Source organism: Athene noctua, chromosome 5, assembly GCF_965140245.1.
Source record: "Athene noctua chromosome 5, bAthNoc1.hap1.1, whole genome shotgun sequence".
Taxonomy (NCBI): Eukaryota; Metazoa; Chordata; class Aves; order Strigiformes; family Strigidae; genus Athene; species Athene noctua.
This window is the reverse complement of record NC_134041.1, coordinates 18,676,196-18,688,665: the sequence shown is the minus strand read 5'-3', so window position 1 is coordinate 18,688,665 and position 12,470 is coordinate 18,676,196. Positions and strand designations below refer to the sequence as shown.

General features: G+C 35.4%; 1 protein-coding gene across 7 annotated transcripts in view; it reads left to right on the top strand.

The window, feature by feature from the left end:
* ZNF644 (zinc finger protein 644) overlaps nt 1-12,470 on the top strand; it is an 81,454-nt gene that overhangs the window by 49,870 nt on the left and 19,114 nt on the right. For all 7 annotated transcript variants that reach the window (XM_074906549.1, XM_074906553.1, XM_074906546.1 and 4 more), the window contains exon 3: nt 11,203-11,275. The gene's annotated coding sequence lies outside the window, so the exon portion shown is untranslated. The remainder of the gene's footprint in view (nt 1-11,202; nt 11,276-12,470) is intronic.

Here is a 12,470-nt window from a genome sequence, read left to right as displayed (position 1 = left end):
TGAAATCTCCTGAATGAAACTCAGAAGACCTTTCATCTTAATGGTGGTTAGCTTTGTGTAATAGAAAAAAGCTGGTCTCTGAGGAGAAAGCCTGTGCTCTTGCATACGTAACAAGAGGGTATAAAAATGTGTAAAAGAATACATGGAAACAGTGTAATGAAGTTTGATCAGTATTGTTATTGCTTGGAGGAGAACTTGAGGTTCTGACAGTTCTGTAAAAATGACAACTGAATAGTCAGTAAATCAATTACAATATTATACATTATCAGGAAACAAAACAAAAACCAGAACAAAACAAAAACTAGATCTGTTTATACAGATTTGTGGTGTAGCATAGATGTGTTGCATTGCAATGTGTATTGCTTCTTGAGTACTAGTTTAGCCCCGTGACTGGAAAACAACATAGCAGAGCTGGAGAAGGTTCAGAGAAGGGCAGCAGGGGTGACTTGAAAGACTTAATTTTTAGAGAACAACCTGCATTTCCCAACTGCCTGTCTTGTGCCTCCACTCATGAGTGTAGGGGCTGCAGCATCTTGTAGACTTCTAAACAATGAACTGAACTCCCACAGCTCACTGCAGATTTGTCCTTTTGTGTAAGCTTGTCATTGAAAGCAATAGCTGGAAGTGTGACTTAATGATTTGCTCAAACATTTTTCTTGTACTCTTGACCAGAGTGCGTTTCCTGATGACTCTTGATAGTGTGCTTTTCGTGTTGGTTTTCTTTGAGTAAAGGATTTGGGGTTTTGTTCTTATAATTTCAAATCATTCACTTTCCTCATGCAAATATAAAAGGTATGGTATCCTGATGTTTGGAAATTGGGAAAAAAAAAAATATATTCCAGTTAAAACCACATAGGTGTAAGATACTATTTACAGTGAATATGCTTCATTGGTACAATTACCAATATAATTGGTAAATTGGTAAATATAGTTGGTTTTTAGATTTTCTAACTTTGAGACTACATTTTCTGAGCTCCATAAGAGGACTTATCTTGTTTTAAATATGGGGAAGAGTTAGGAACAAATAATCTTGGTCTCAAAGTGTTAACACTACAGTGTGCCACACTTACGTGTAACAGAAATGGTTACAGAAGGTAGATGTTAGTGTTGAGTTTTCCTGTAACAGTGTGTAGAGTGAGGTCAGATTTTAAGCATTTGAGATATCAGGCAAAACCAGACTTGCTTCCAGAAACTGTCTTGAGTGTATTTAATATTGCTTTACCTAAAAGTAGAGCATGTAGTAAATAAATAATAGCACCACAGATGTTGAAGAAGGGGAGGTTATATACAGAATTCTGCACAGGATAAATTTGAGTGTGTGGGATTTGTGTTTCTTTGGCTCAGACAGGAATCTCATACAATTTTCATCTTGTTCATATTATCCTGGTAGCATAAAGTTGAGTTTTCTGCCATTAAATCACTTAGAGTGATGACTTTTCTTTAAAAAAAAAAAACCAAAAACCACAAAACCACCAACCAAACAAAACCCAGTTATTTGGGGAGTGACCTTATCTTTTCTTGTCACTTGGAATTGTGAGTGTCGTTTGTCCATCTGGTCATGTGCAGTGTTACATAGCTTTGTGTCTTTTAAAAACTTACTTCATATGTTCATCAGTAAGGATGATAACTTTCTCCAAGTTGACAGAAATTTTTCGTTCTTAATCTAAAAAGGTACAAGTTTTTTTTTTGTTTTTGCCTCACCCAGCACTGTTACTTACAGTCTTAATAGATTTTTAACCCTTGGTCACTGAAAGAATATAGAGGATGATTGGAGCTGGTTTGTAACTGGGAAAGATAGCATGCTTTAGGAGTTAAGAAATCTCTCTACATTAGCAGGAGAGACAAAAATTTGTGATACTATTAAAATATGTGCAGCCAATAGTTATCAGCCAAAAAACCAAAAAGCATGAGAAATTGCTAGATGTGTTTCAGGTCATGCTGGATAAAAAGGATTACAACTTTAATATAATAGGAAATAAGATCAGAATTTTTCCAAAATTGAAAAGTGTGTCATGCTCAAAGACCTGTCTCAATAAAATAGGAATAAACAGCTCTTAATGTCATCTTTAAGAAAGTTGTACTGTACATCTGTTATGCAACTTCATGTTGTTGTCATGCGTTTTCATCTGATCTGTAGGACTGACACTTCAGGACTAGTTCATGCAGGTAGCTAACAATATAGTTTCATGAATTTGAGAAATATTCCTGTAAAAATAGTCAAATATACCTGACCTCTAAAAATCCTTCCCAGTCTGATTGTGAACTTTACATACCAACAAAAGTACACTGAATAGCATATCCAAATAACAAGCTAGATGATTATACCTTAAGAAGTCTTTTCCTTCAGTTACTGAATTCACCTTTCTGTGAAATTTGGGATTATGGTAAAAATAAGACTTGTGTGGCCATGTATTTGTAATCATTGGGGATTTGTGTAGAGTTACGAAAAACAGGTAATTATTAGAATCAGTTCATTGATATCTATTGGATTTGTATTGGAAGAAAGTGTTCTTTACTCAACTGCTCACAAAAGGTGTCTGAATAAAAAGACCAAAATGCAGGAAAAACCTTTCTTTTAAATAGGAAGCCAGTTTTAGATTTGAATATGAAATTTCTGTAGGTTCTGTTTGATTAATTTTAAATGTCTTTGTGTTAGTACACCATCACTCATATTTGGTGGCTGGGGGAATGTTTTCAGTTCTGTGTGTTCTACACGTGAGGAATAACTAGATCTGCGTACAGAATTTCACCACCACTTGGTGGCAGTACCTGGCTTCAAAAGGGCTTGTTTCTGAGCGGATAAAGTGACTTTGATTCTGTAAAACTATAGGTTAAGGGGGAGTAGATATATTTTTAAAATTTTAAAAGTTAGTGATATGTTTTAGCAATAAAAATACTTTATATTTAACCTACTGGAAGGATTTGCATTTCTGTGTCTCTATGGAAAAATCCAGCTATCATGTCTAATATGTAATTTCAGATTATTTCTTGTGTTAATAGTATTCTCAGAAGATGTATTTAATGTTTCCCTGTTGAATTATTTTAGCATTTTCTTCCAGCATTTTACTTTGATTGAGTCGTGTTCTTCAAATAATTTTAGAACATAAAATTTGCTCCATAGTAGTGTTATTCATAATGTTGTCTTTTACAGTTAAATAGAGGACTGCCAAAGCTGCTTTTTTGCCTTTTGAAATGTTCTCTGCATTTTCACTTTCTTATTTATTGATACAAATTTTTGGAAAATATTCCCTAGCAGATTTTTCTGTGAACAAAGCTAGTAAAAGTTTGTGCCCTTACTCACAGTTTTGCCTCTCAGTTGTTCTAATTCAGCAGCACGTGGGTCCCAGGCATTTAAACTGGATCATGAAATTGTTGATAAAGTTTGAAAGGAGGAATGTGGGGGAGTAAAGGAACGCAGGAGTTATTTAAATTGGCTTTGCTGCGAAGAAGAGTATAATTCCGATGTATAGCACAGTAATTTGACAGCATATGGCTCCATGTTGAAACTACTTCCTCTTCTCTGCAAGCCAAAAATCTTCTTCAGTGACAGCAGGTCTTTCCTTTTAGTATTATCCCCCATGTAAGGACTGTAGTGGTGAGACTAGAGCCTGGAAGAATGCAGGTACTTTCCTAAACATGTGCTCTTTGTGAAATGTTTTACTCGCTGTGAGTGGAGTTATAACAGAGCGTTGCTAATGGGAGTGGGTTCTATGAGGAGAAAATATTTTTATTGTATTGCCTGAAAAGCCAACACTGAGAATCCAGTGTGCTTAGGCCTCCCTGAAGTGTGACATATCAAGAAGGCATCTAAGTAAATTGTGACATGGAAGAGGGATTCATCCTGTGGAAAGTCCTGAATTGTAGAAATACTAATAGAAAATGAGGTGGGACTTGGGAAAAGCATGTTTATAAATTTGAGTGTGATAATATTATTTTATTTAGTGAGAGAACTCTGGAAAACAGGAACACTGGAAGATAGATAGAAGGGAGAGGAGCATCAAATTATAGTTTCGCTATGAATATGTTCTATATAACTTGGGATAGAGAGAATGTGCTTTTGCTATATACCTAAATATTTTTGTGTAATTATCTCAAGCTGCCAGAATTATAAATCTGGAGTTAGTGGTTGGAAATTTCTGTTTTAAAATTAAAATACTCTTTTGCCAATATTGCTGATATTTTGAAATTAAATTAAAAAGTGGATAGTCTGAGCATATAGAGCACTCTAAAGAGAAGTTAAGTAAGAGATGCTTGTGTCACAAAGTGTACTCTTAAACAGAATCACGGAGTAGTTGAGGTTGGAAGAGATCTGTCTGGAGATCTTGTCTAGTCCTCTGTCTTAAGCAGGGTCACCTAGAGTAGCTTGCCTAGAACCATGTCTGGACAGTTTTTGAATGTCTCCAAGGATGGAGAGTCCCTAAGCTCTCTGAGCAACCTGTGCCAGTCACTCTCAAAGTAAAAAAAAAAAAAGTTTTCAGTCTTTTCAGATGGAAACTCACATATTTTAGTTAGTACCACTGCTTCTTGTCCTATAACTGAACACCACTGGAAAGAATCTGACTCCATCTTTTTCTGCCTTCCCTACATAGAAACATACACGTTGATGAGATCCTACTGAGCCTTCTCTTCTTTTCTCCAGGCTGAACAGTCCAAACTGTATCACCTTTCCTCAGGCTGAGGAAAAGTTGATAGAGTTGAGAGATGCTGCAGTCTCTTAATTGTCTTAGTGGCCCTTTTGCTGGACTCTCTCCAGTAGCTTTGTATTTCTTCTGGACTGGGCGGCCCAGAAATGAACACACTAATCCAGATGTAGCCGTACCTGTGCTGAGTAGAGGGGAAGGATCACCTCCCTCAGTGTGCTAGCAATGCTCTTAATGCAGACCAGGATACTGTTGGCTGCCTTTGCTACAAGGGCACATTGCTGGCTCATCTTCAGCTTGCTCTCCAACAGGGCTCCCAGGTACTTTTCTGCAAAGCTGTTTTCCCGCATGTACTGGTGGTGCATGGGGTTATTCATGGTGCAGGGCTTCATACTTCGCTTTGTTGAACTTCATAAGGTTTATGTCAGTCCATTTCTTCAGCCTGTTGAGCCCCATCTGAATGGCAGCACAACCTGCTGGTGTATCAGCCACTCTGCTCAGTCCTGTATCATCAGCAAACTTGCTGAGGGTCCCTTGTGCCCCATCATCCAGGTCACTAATGAAGCAGTTGAACAGTGTTGGACCCAGTATTAACCCCAAGATACAGTGCTAGTTACTGACCACCAATTATAATTTATACCACTGATAACAACCATTAATTTTTTGGCAGCCTGATAAAAATATTGTCTGACGACAAGGATGGGAGCAGGGCTTTTGTTTATAGACTGTACTCAGGAAAAACTTTATTGTTTTGTAATGTTGATAGTCAATAAATTAATCATTGTATTGTGTGTAGATAAAAGCAATTTTTGATACCATACTTGAGGCTTAAGAATACATGGTGACGAAAGAGAAGAAAGATGTATGTGAGATTTACATGCATAGATAAATTATTTTCCTTTATGTCAAAGTACTTAATGGAACAGTTTTGGAGAGAAATGGTGTGTATTACTACAGAGCATTAAGTCTGTATTTTTAAAACTTCAGTGTCTTACTGGAATGCTGGTAGTCATTACCATGTATGTCTGAATTTAGGAAAATTAAATATTTTACTGTAGTTCTCATCTTTAGTAGAAACTAATGGAAGTGCAATTTAAACTAGATCTAGTTTTTAGTACTACTAAAAATCCAAGCTAGACAAAGAGCTGCAGGATTGTGGAGACTTAAGTACTTGGATGTCTATGAACAGAGTTGTGGAGTGCTGGGGGGAATTGTGGAAGGCTGTGGAGTTCCTAGACATGTGACTGTCCTTAAGTTACCAGATTCAAAGTCTTGCTTTTTGTACTGACTAGGCATCTTTTAGAAGTACTTAATTCACTTTGAAAAGTCTCTTTTTTAAAGTGAAACCATCTTAAACTGCTGCATTAGCACTTACAACTAGAAGAGTATTTTAAGTTATACATCTGATTCTTGTGACACTTAAATTGTATTGTCATTTATTTTATTGATTTCAGTATTGAATTTTAGCATGATGCACCCCGTTGTGACAAACTGGTATATTTTCTCAAGCAAATCAATATTAGAGGAATAAGAATGGTCAGTGGCAGCAGTGATATTCTCTTCTATTATTTCTGCATTGCAAGACAGTCAGTTGTGTAGTGTTTCCCTTCATATCTGAGATGTTACAATATCACTCAAACATTTTAGACTAGCAGTCGATTTTGTGAGTTTTTGACATTTTTAAGGAAACGTGTTTGGGCTTTTTTTTCTTCGCTACCTGACACACAGTTTTGAAGAAATTGTTTCATTAGAAACAGTTTCAGGTAAATAAACTTTCTGAAAAATGTGCTTCAGGTTTGATGTTCCCAACTATAATGTTACTGAAAAGATGAGCTGCTTTTGTGTGATAACTCCTCTACAATTCAGAGTTTCTCTTTGGTGAACTTTTTTCACAGAGATAAGACAACTCAGTGAAATCTTTCAGCAGTATAACAAAAGGTTATACTATGAGTAGCAACGACTTTGTATTTCTTTATTTAGGCATAATAAAAATTCTTCTTGTTGTATCAGTAATTTTTCTGGCTGCTTTAAAAATAATTTTTAATAAGGGGGTCTGATTAGCTATGGGAGTTTTCCAGTGTTGTGTTCTCCTGTGGACAGCTGTGGATCTGAATTGAAGATAACTAACTTGCAGTGGAACTCCTCAGACTATAGTTATATTAATAACCATATACTTGTATGTAAAGTAAGAGTAGGAGGGGAGTATTCATGGTGGTGCACATATTAAACAAGCTGTCTCTTCACTACAGAAGTTTGAAAAAAAATCCAGAAATATTCAGGTGAATGTGTAGGTTTCAAAGCTAAGTAAGCAGTCTACAGATAGTCAGTGTCTGCTGTGCAGAAGCGAATGTATTTTCAGCAACTTAATTTGCAAACACAAATAGCTGGATGAAGGCAAGGTGAGTCACAAACTCATCCTCTGGTTATCAGTCTTTGTGGTTCTGTTTCCATCTGAAGAGTGGATCTGGATAGCTTTTTAAGAAAAGATAAAAGTGGAAAACAAGTAATAGGTATTCTAATGTTCAAAGTATCTTAATGTTGTTAACTTTGTGTGTTCATATTGCTAGATAGCACCCAAAACTCAGGAGGTGTGAACTGTGTGCATTACTGTATGGAAGAGGCAAAAGTATTCTGTGGTTTTCCTCTAAATAACTTTTTTTTTTTTTTTTTCTCAAGATGTGGCTAGCTCCTCTATTACTCTGTACAAACCTTCATTTTCTAAAGGTTCTTAAACGTTTTGCTTTTGATGGAAGCTCTGTGCTTGATGTTTCCCATGATTAAGTTGTTAAAGGAATAGACTGCTTAGTGGGGCAAAATGGAAGGAGATGCCTCTTTATTCCTGTGCATGATGTACTTAAACTCTCTCTGGTCTGCTGTTGCCTAAAAATCTGTGACTTTCGTTCCATCCCATCCATCCATCCATCCATCCATCCATCCATCCATCCATCCATCCATCCTCTGTCATTTGAGAAAGCTTCATTACAGGAATGCTTGTAGATAAAATGGTAGGGTTTGTTAGTTTTCTCTATTTACATAACAAAGTCTTGAAGAAAAAATGGGAACAGTGCAAACCTGATAAACCTTTCCTATCTCTTGAATATTTGAATAATCCCTTGAATGTCTTGGTTATTCGCATATCTGCTTAAAGAACTTGACTTAAGAGGAGTTAGCACAGGACAAGCATATTTTTGCCTTCATTACAGCACTGCTGAAAGACGCTATTTCTTCAGTTACTTTAACTAGGCTGATTAAATTCACTCCATTTAGGAGATAGCATCTAAGTTTTTGTGCCACTTAGTAGTCACTCTGTGCTTTTAGCTTATTGGTTTATATTTATGAATTTGAGAAACTTGATATTAGAACACATAAAAGCACTTCACGCTTTTCACAAACGCAACCAAATTCTTCTGTCTTAATTTTTCAGCTCCATTGTGCTTTCAAATCTCTTGTAAGTCCTTGTAAAATAATGTGGGTGTTGTAACAGAGCTGACAAATATCTAACTACAGCTGCTAGTAGGCAGAAGTGTAGTACACTTAGCACTGGAGTACAAGCTTTAATGAACTAGCATTGCATGAAGGCAATACTCTTAATTTGGTGTGTGACCCTATTACATAGCGAAGGTTGTCATTATGAAATAAGAACTTGGAAATGTTGTAAACCTACCAGTAATAAATACAATTAATAATGTACATAGAACAATGCAATTAAGTACGTTCCTATCAAAAAGAATTATTAATGAACAGAAAGTGGACAGCATAGATCTGATGACAGGAAGGTTGCATCTAATCTGAATTACTGAGTGACCTAGGAAGCTTGCTCAGAGGGATTACCGAATAATTATGTTAATATGCAATTATCACCTCATTTCTTCTGTAGTAACCTCAAGATGTAGTGTGGTAAGGGTGTTATAGCAAGTGCTGATAGTTTGCAAAAATACTGATGTTCAAGATTTTTGAGACAATAAGATTAGCTTAAGGCATTTAAATTATGATCTGTCAGCTTGAAGATAGATCTGACCTTACACTTTTTTAATGCTTACACTGTCTGGCCACAGGCAGTCATATCTGCAGAACTCATTATTTAAAAACCTGGTATTTTATGAAGAAAAACAAAATTTAAAACTATGAAAATTTAAAAGTACTTAATTAAACAGGGGTGGAACATGGCTTAGTTGGCTAAATAATTGGTTGGTTTCTACTTCTGAATATTAAAATTCTCTGTATAATAAATAGCATATCATGTAAACCAGGAATAACAGTTAACTGTTCTACTGTCATTCTAGGCTTAATGGAAACAATTGAATTAAATTTGGCCAGCCTTTTAGATAAAGTGTGCTTCAAAGGTATGAGCCTGGGATTGTGTATGCTTGTGTAGGCTTTTTTGAGCCTTGCCATTTTTACACTTTTATTTCCTAAGTATATTGTACTATGTGCTTAAATAAAAATTACCTCAACTGTATAGTACTTACCCTGTTAGAGGATATAACAAGCATTGTTTGCAGCAAATTTAATGTTTAATTTTTCAATACACTAAGTAAGGATTAATTACTACATGTTTTGACAGAATTAATAATTCTGTATTTCTAATATGGTATAGAGAAGATAATACTTTAAATGCAACGCAAACATGCGAAGAATATTGCATAGTCTTGGTTACATCTTAGTTGTTACGATTGCTTGCTCTTTTTTTTTCCCAGAGTGTTCAGATTAGGTAGTGTTTCAGTTTGGGTGTTGTACTTTGTGAATGGCACAAGTTAGATGATAACATTTCCTCAAAAACAATGGCATTAGGTGGAATGTTTTCTTGCATGTGTCTAGTTACACCTGTCACTGTTACTGTATAAATTTCTACACATAGAGTAGATAATGTAAATGAAGTATTGCATCTTGGCTCAGTGTCATCTCAAGACTCTAAATTACTAATATACTTTATATGTTTTCCTTAATAGCATGCTGTTAAAACTGCTAAATTTCTTGTTGTTCTGCACACAAAATAGTGAATTGTACCACCCCGATAGCTGGAAAAAAAATGTGATAATTAGCAGAAAATTATTAAAATGTAACAGCATTATTATTGATACAGTAAGCATTTCAGGCTTGATTCAAAGACTGAAATCTGTAGGGACAGCTGTATTACCATAGAAAACTTTTGATCAGATCCATATGGAATAGTTCACAATCTCCATAAATACACAATATGGAAAGGAGTTTCTTACAAGATTGCACAGTGTAATATTTTAGATACTGTTCATGATAACTCTGAAGGGAGTCTCAGTTTAAAGGTGATCGTATGGTGCCCTAGCCACCTTTTAAATTTAAGCTTTAACACTAATATTTAGTGTCAGTATGGTTTTGTATGTAGAGCAACATGGTTTCTTCATCAGGTAAACCTGTGAAAAGTTTTCAGGAGCCATTCTGGTTAATGAGGATTGCAATCTCCAAGCAGGCACAATATTCACAGTTTGCCTCCCTGCTGTTCAGGGGATACCAATGAAGTTGCTTTAAATGGGAAGCGTCTGTTCTTCCTCTGAACCCCTCACACCAGAACAGATGGGTGGAACTTGGAACATGGAAGGCTTTACCTCAGAGGTGGTAACAGTGAAGCCACTCATTAACACTGAATTTACCACTTCGTTAGCAACATTGCTTCCTGTTGAGAAGAGCTAATATAGGCTTTCAAATTGACTGAGCATACATTTGTCTACCTCTGCAGTAATAAAATGAAAACACACATCTTTCAGGCAAAACTGGCTTACTACATTTCTTGTAAACTTTTTGTGAACATTTTTATACTCTGCTGCCTGATACAATATGAAGATTTTCAGCTGTAAAATTGTTGGAGCTGTTCATCCTTGGAGGTTGCACTTTATTTAACTGACTTTTGCATTACTGTTTCTTAGTCCATATTTGCACTGCCTATTTCTAACTTGTGTACGTGATGTAGACTGCTGCTGGGTGGTGCATTATCACCATTTTAGGGTGACAGCTTTGAATGTGATCTTATTGGAAGTCTTTATTATGGTGGAAAATTGACCTGTCTCAAAACAGCAAAGATGCAAAAATCTAAGAAATAGGAAGATCAGAAACTGGGATGTCTAGTAGAAACATTTGCATAAAGATATGTTATAGATAAATAATACAATAAAACACTTCATACACACATAAGCATTTCTTATGCGTCTGACATGAGCATTGCTGGATTTCTGAATTGGCTGGTTCAATGACTGAGTAGCAAAGGAAACATTTTTTTAATGGCAAATATTTTCATTATATTTCTACTCCAAATATAGTTACTTTTGTCTTAAAAATAATAAGTCATATTAGTTTAAGGTTTATTTTTTTAACAAACTTAAAGGAGGTTAAAGTATTTGATTTGTCTTTTTGCTGATTTGAAACAACAGAAGCAAAATAACAGGGAGTTTCCATGAGGCCGTAGCTAGTGTTGAATTGTGTAGATAGCTATCATAATGTTGAATTTAAAAACTAATAGAAATGCTAGACCCAAATGTGATGTATAAAGATGAAAGTGGTGTCATTTAACCAGGTTGTGTTTTCTTCTTAGGAAAAAAGGATGTCAAGAGTGGTCTTCCTTGATTTCGATGAAGGACCATTGCAGGGAGCCATGGATATTAGTTGTGAGTTATAAATTCTTAATTCAAAGAGTCTAGGTAATGACTCCTTTTAACTGAGCTCTATTCAAAATGTTAATTGGTAACTGAGACTAAGTATGGAATAGATATATAAATATATATAAAATATATAAAATATATTTTTATTTCTTCCTTTGGCAGGAATCAAATTCCCCAAAATATGGAAGTGAATAGTACTCTTTAAGGATAAAATATGTGTTTTCTGTAAAACATAGATAGATGTTTCTGTAAAATATAGATAGATGTTTCCAACTACTAGATGGGTATTTTAATGCCTTATGTTTACTGTGTTCTGAGGACTCATATAAGAGGTGACTGCCAGGGTAGACTTAAGTTCACACTCCTGCTATTACACACTGATTTTCATGTGTAGGCAGCTCCTTTGTGCTTACTAAGCATTGGGTAGATGATATGGTATATGAAAGTCACTTACAGAAAGACACATTTATGTACACAAGGCCTCCCAGAGGGAATTAATATGTAGTAGCTCTCTGTACTAGTAGATACTATTGTCATGCTCTGAATTCAGCATGATGACTTCTTCTGCTATGTAAATTCTAATTAAATGTTTCTTTCTAATGGTGGGTTTTTCCCCACCTTTGTTTATCATTTAAGAAGGCCTTATAACATAAGCAGAATCTAATTTATTTATTTTCAAGCAAGGAGAGCCCTTTTGTAAGAAGGGTACTGAAAGACATGTAATTTCTTCAGTGATTTTGATCCTTTGCTGTGTCTCTGTCAGTAATTAGATGTTCAAAATCAGCTTAGTCGTGTTGTTTCCTTTAATACCAAGGTATTATTCTGCAGCCTTCTGTGTAGCATCAGATCAGTTGTATTTAAGTGCTTTGGAAAAGTGCTACCTTGACATACGTAAAGCTTATTTGAGTTTCCTAGGTAGTAAAGGGAAGTAAGAATTTTTAAAAAATAAAAAAGAAAAAAAATCACTAAAATGACTTGGCAGATGTCTGGGTAGCCTTTACTCCTAACTTGTTTTACTTCTAGAAAACAACTAAATGTAAACTCTAGTTTTATGTATATGTACAAGTAGGATGTATTTGCAGTTTTCGACAATCTTATTTCCCCCATCTTGCTTGTGTGTAGGTGTTCAGGCTTTTTTGAACTGGGACACTGAGCAGTGACTAGTTCTCTGTATGGTTATTAATATAGCACAGTAAAAAAT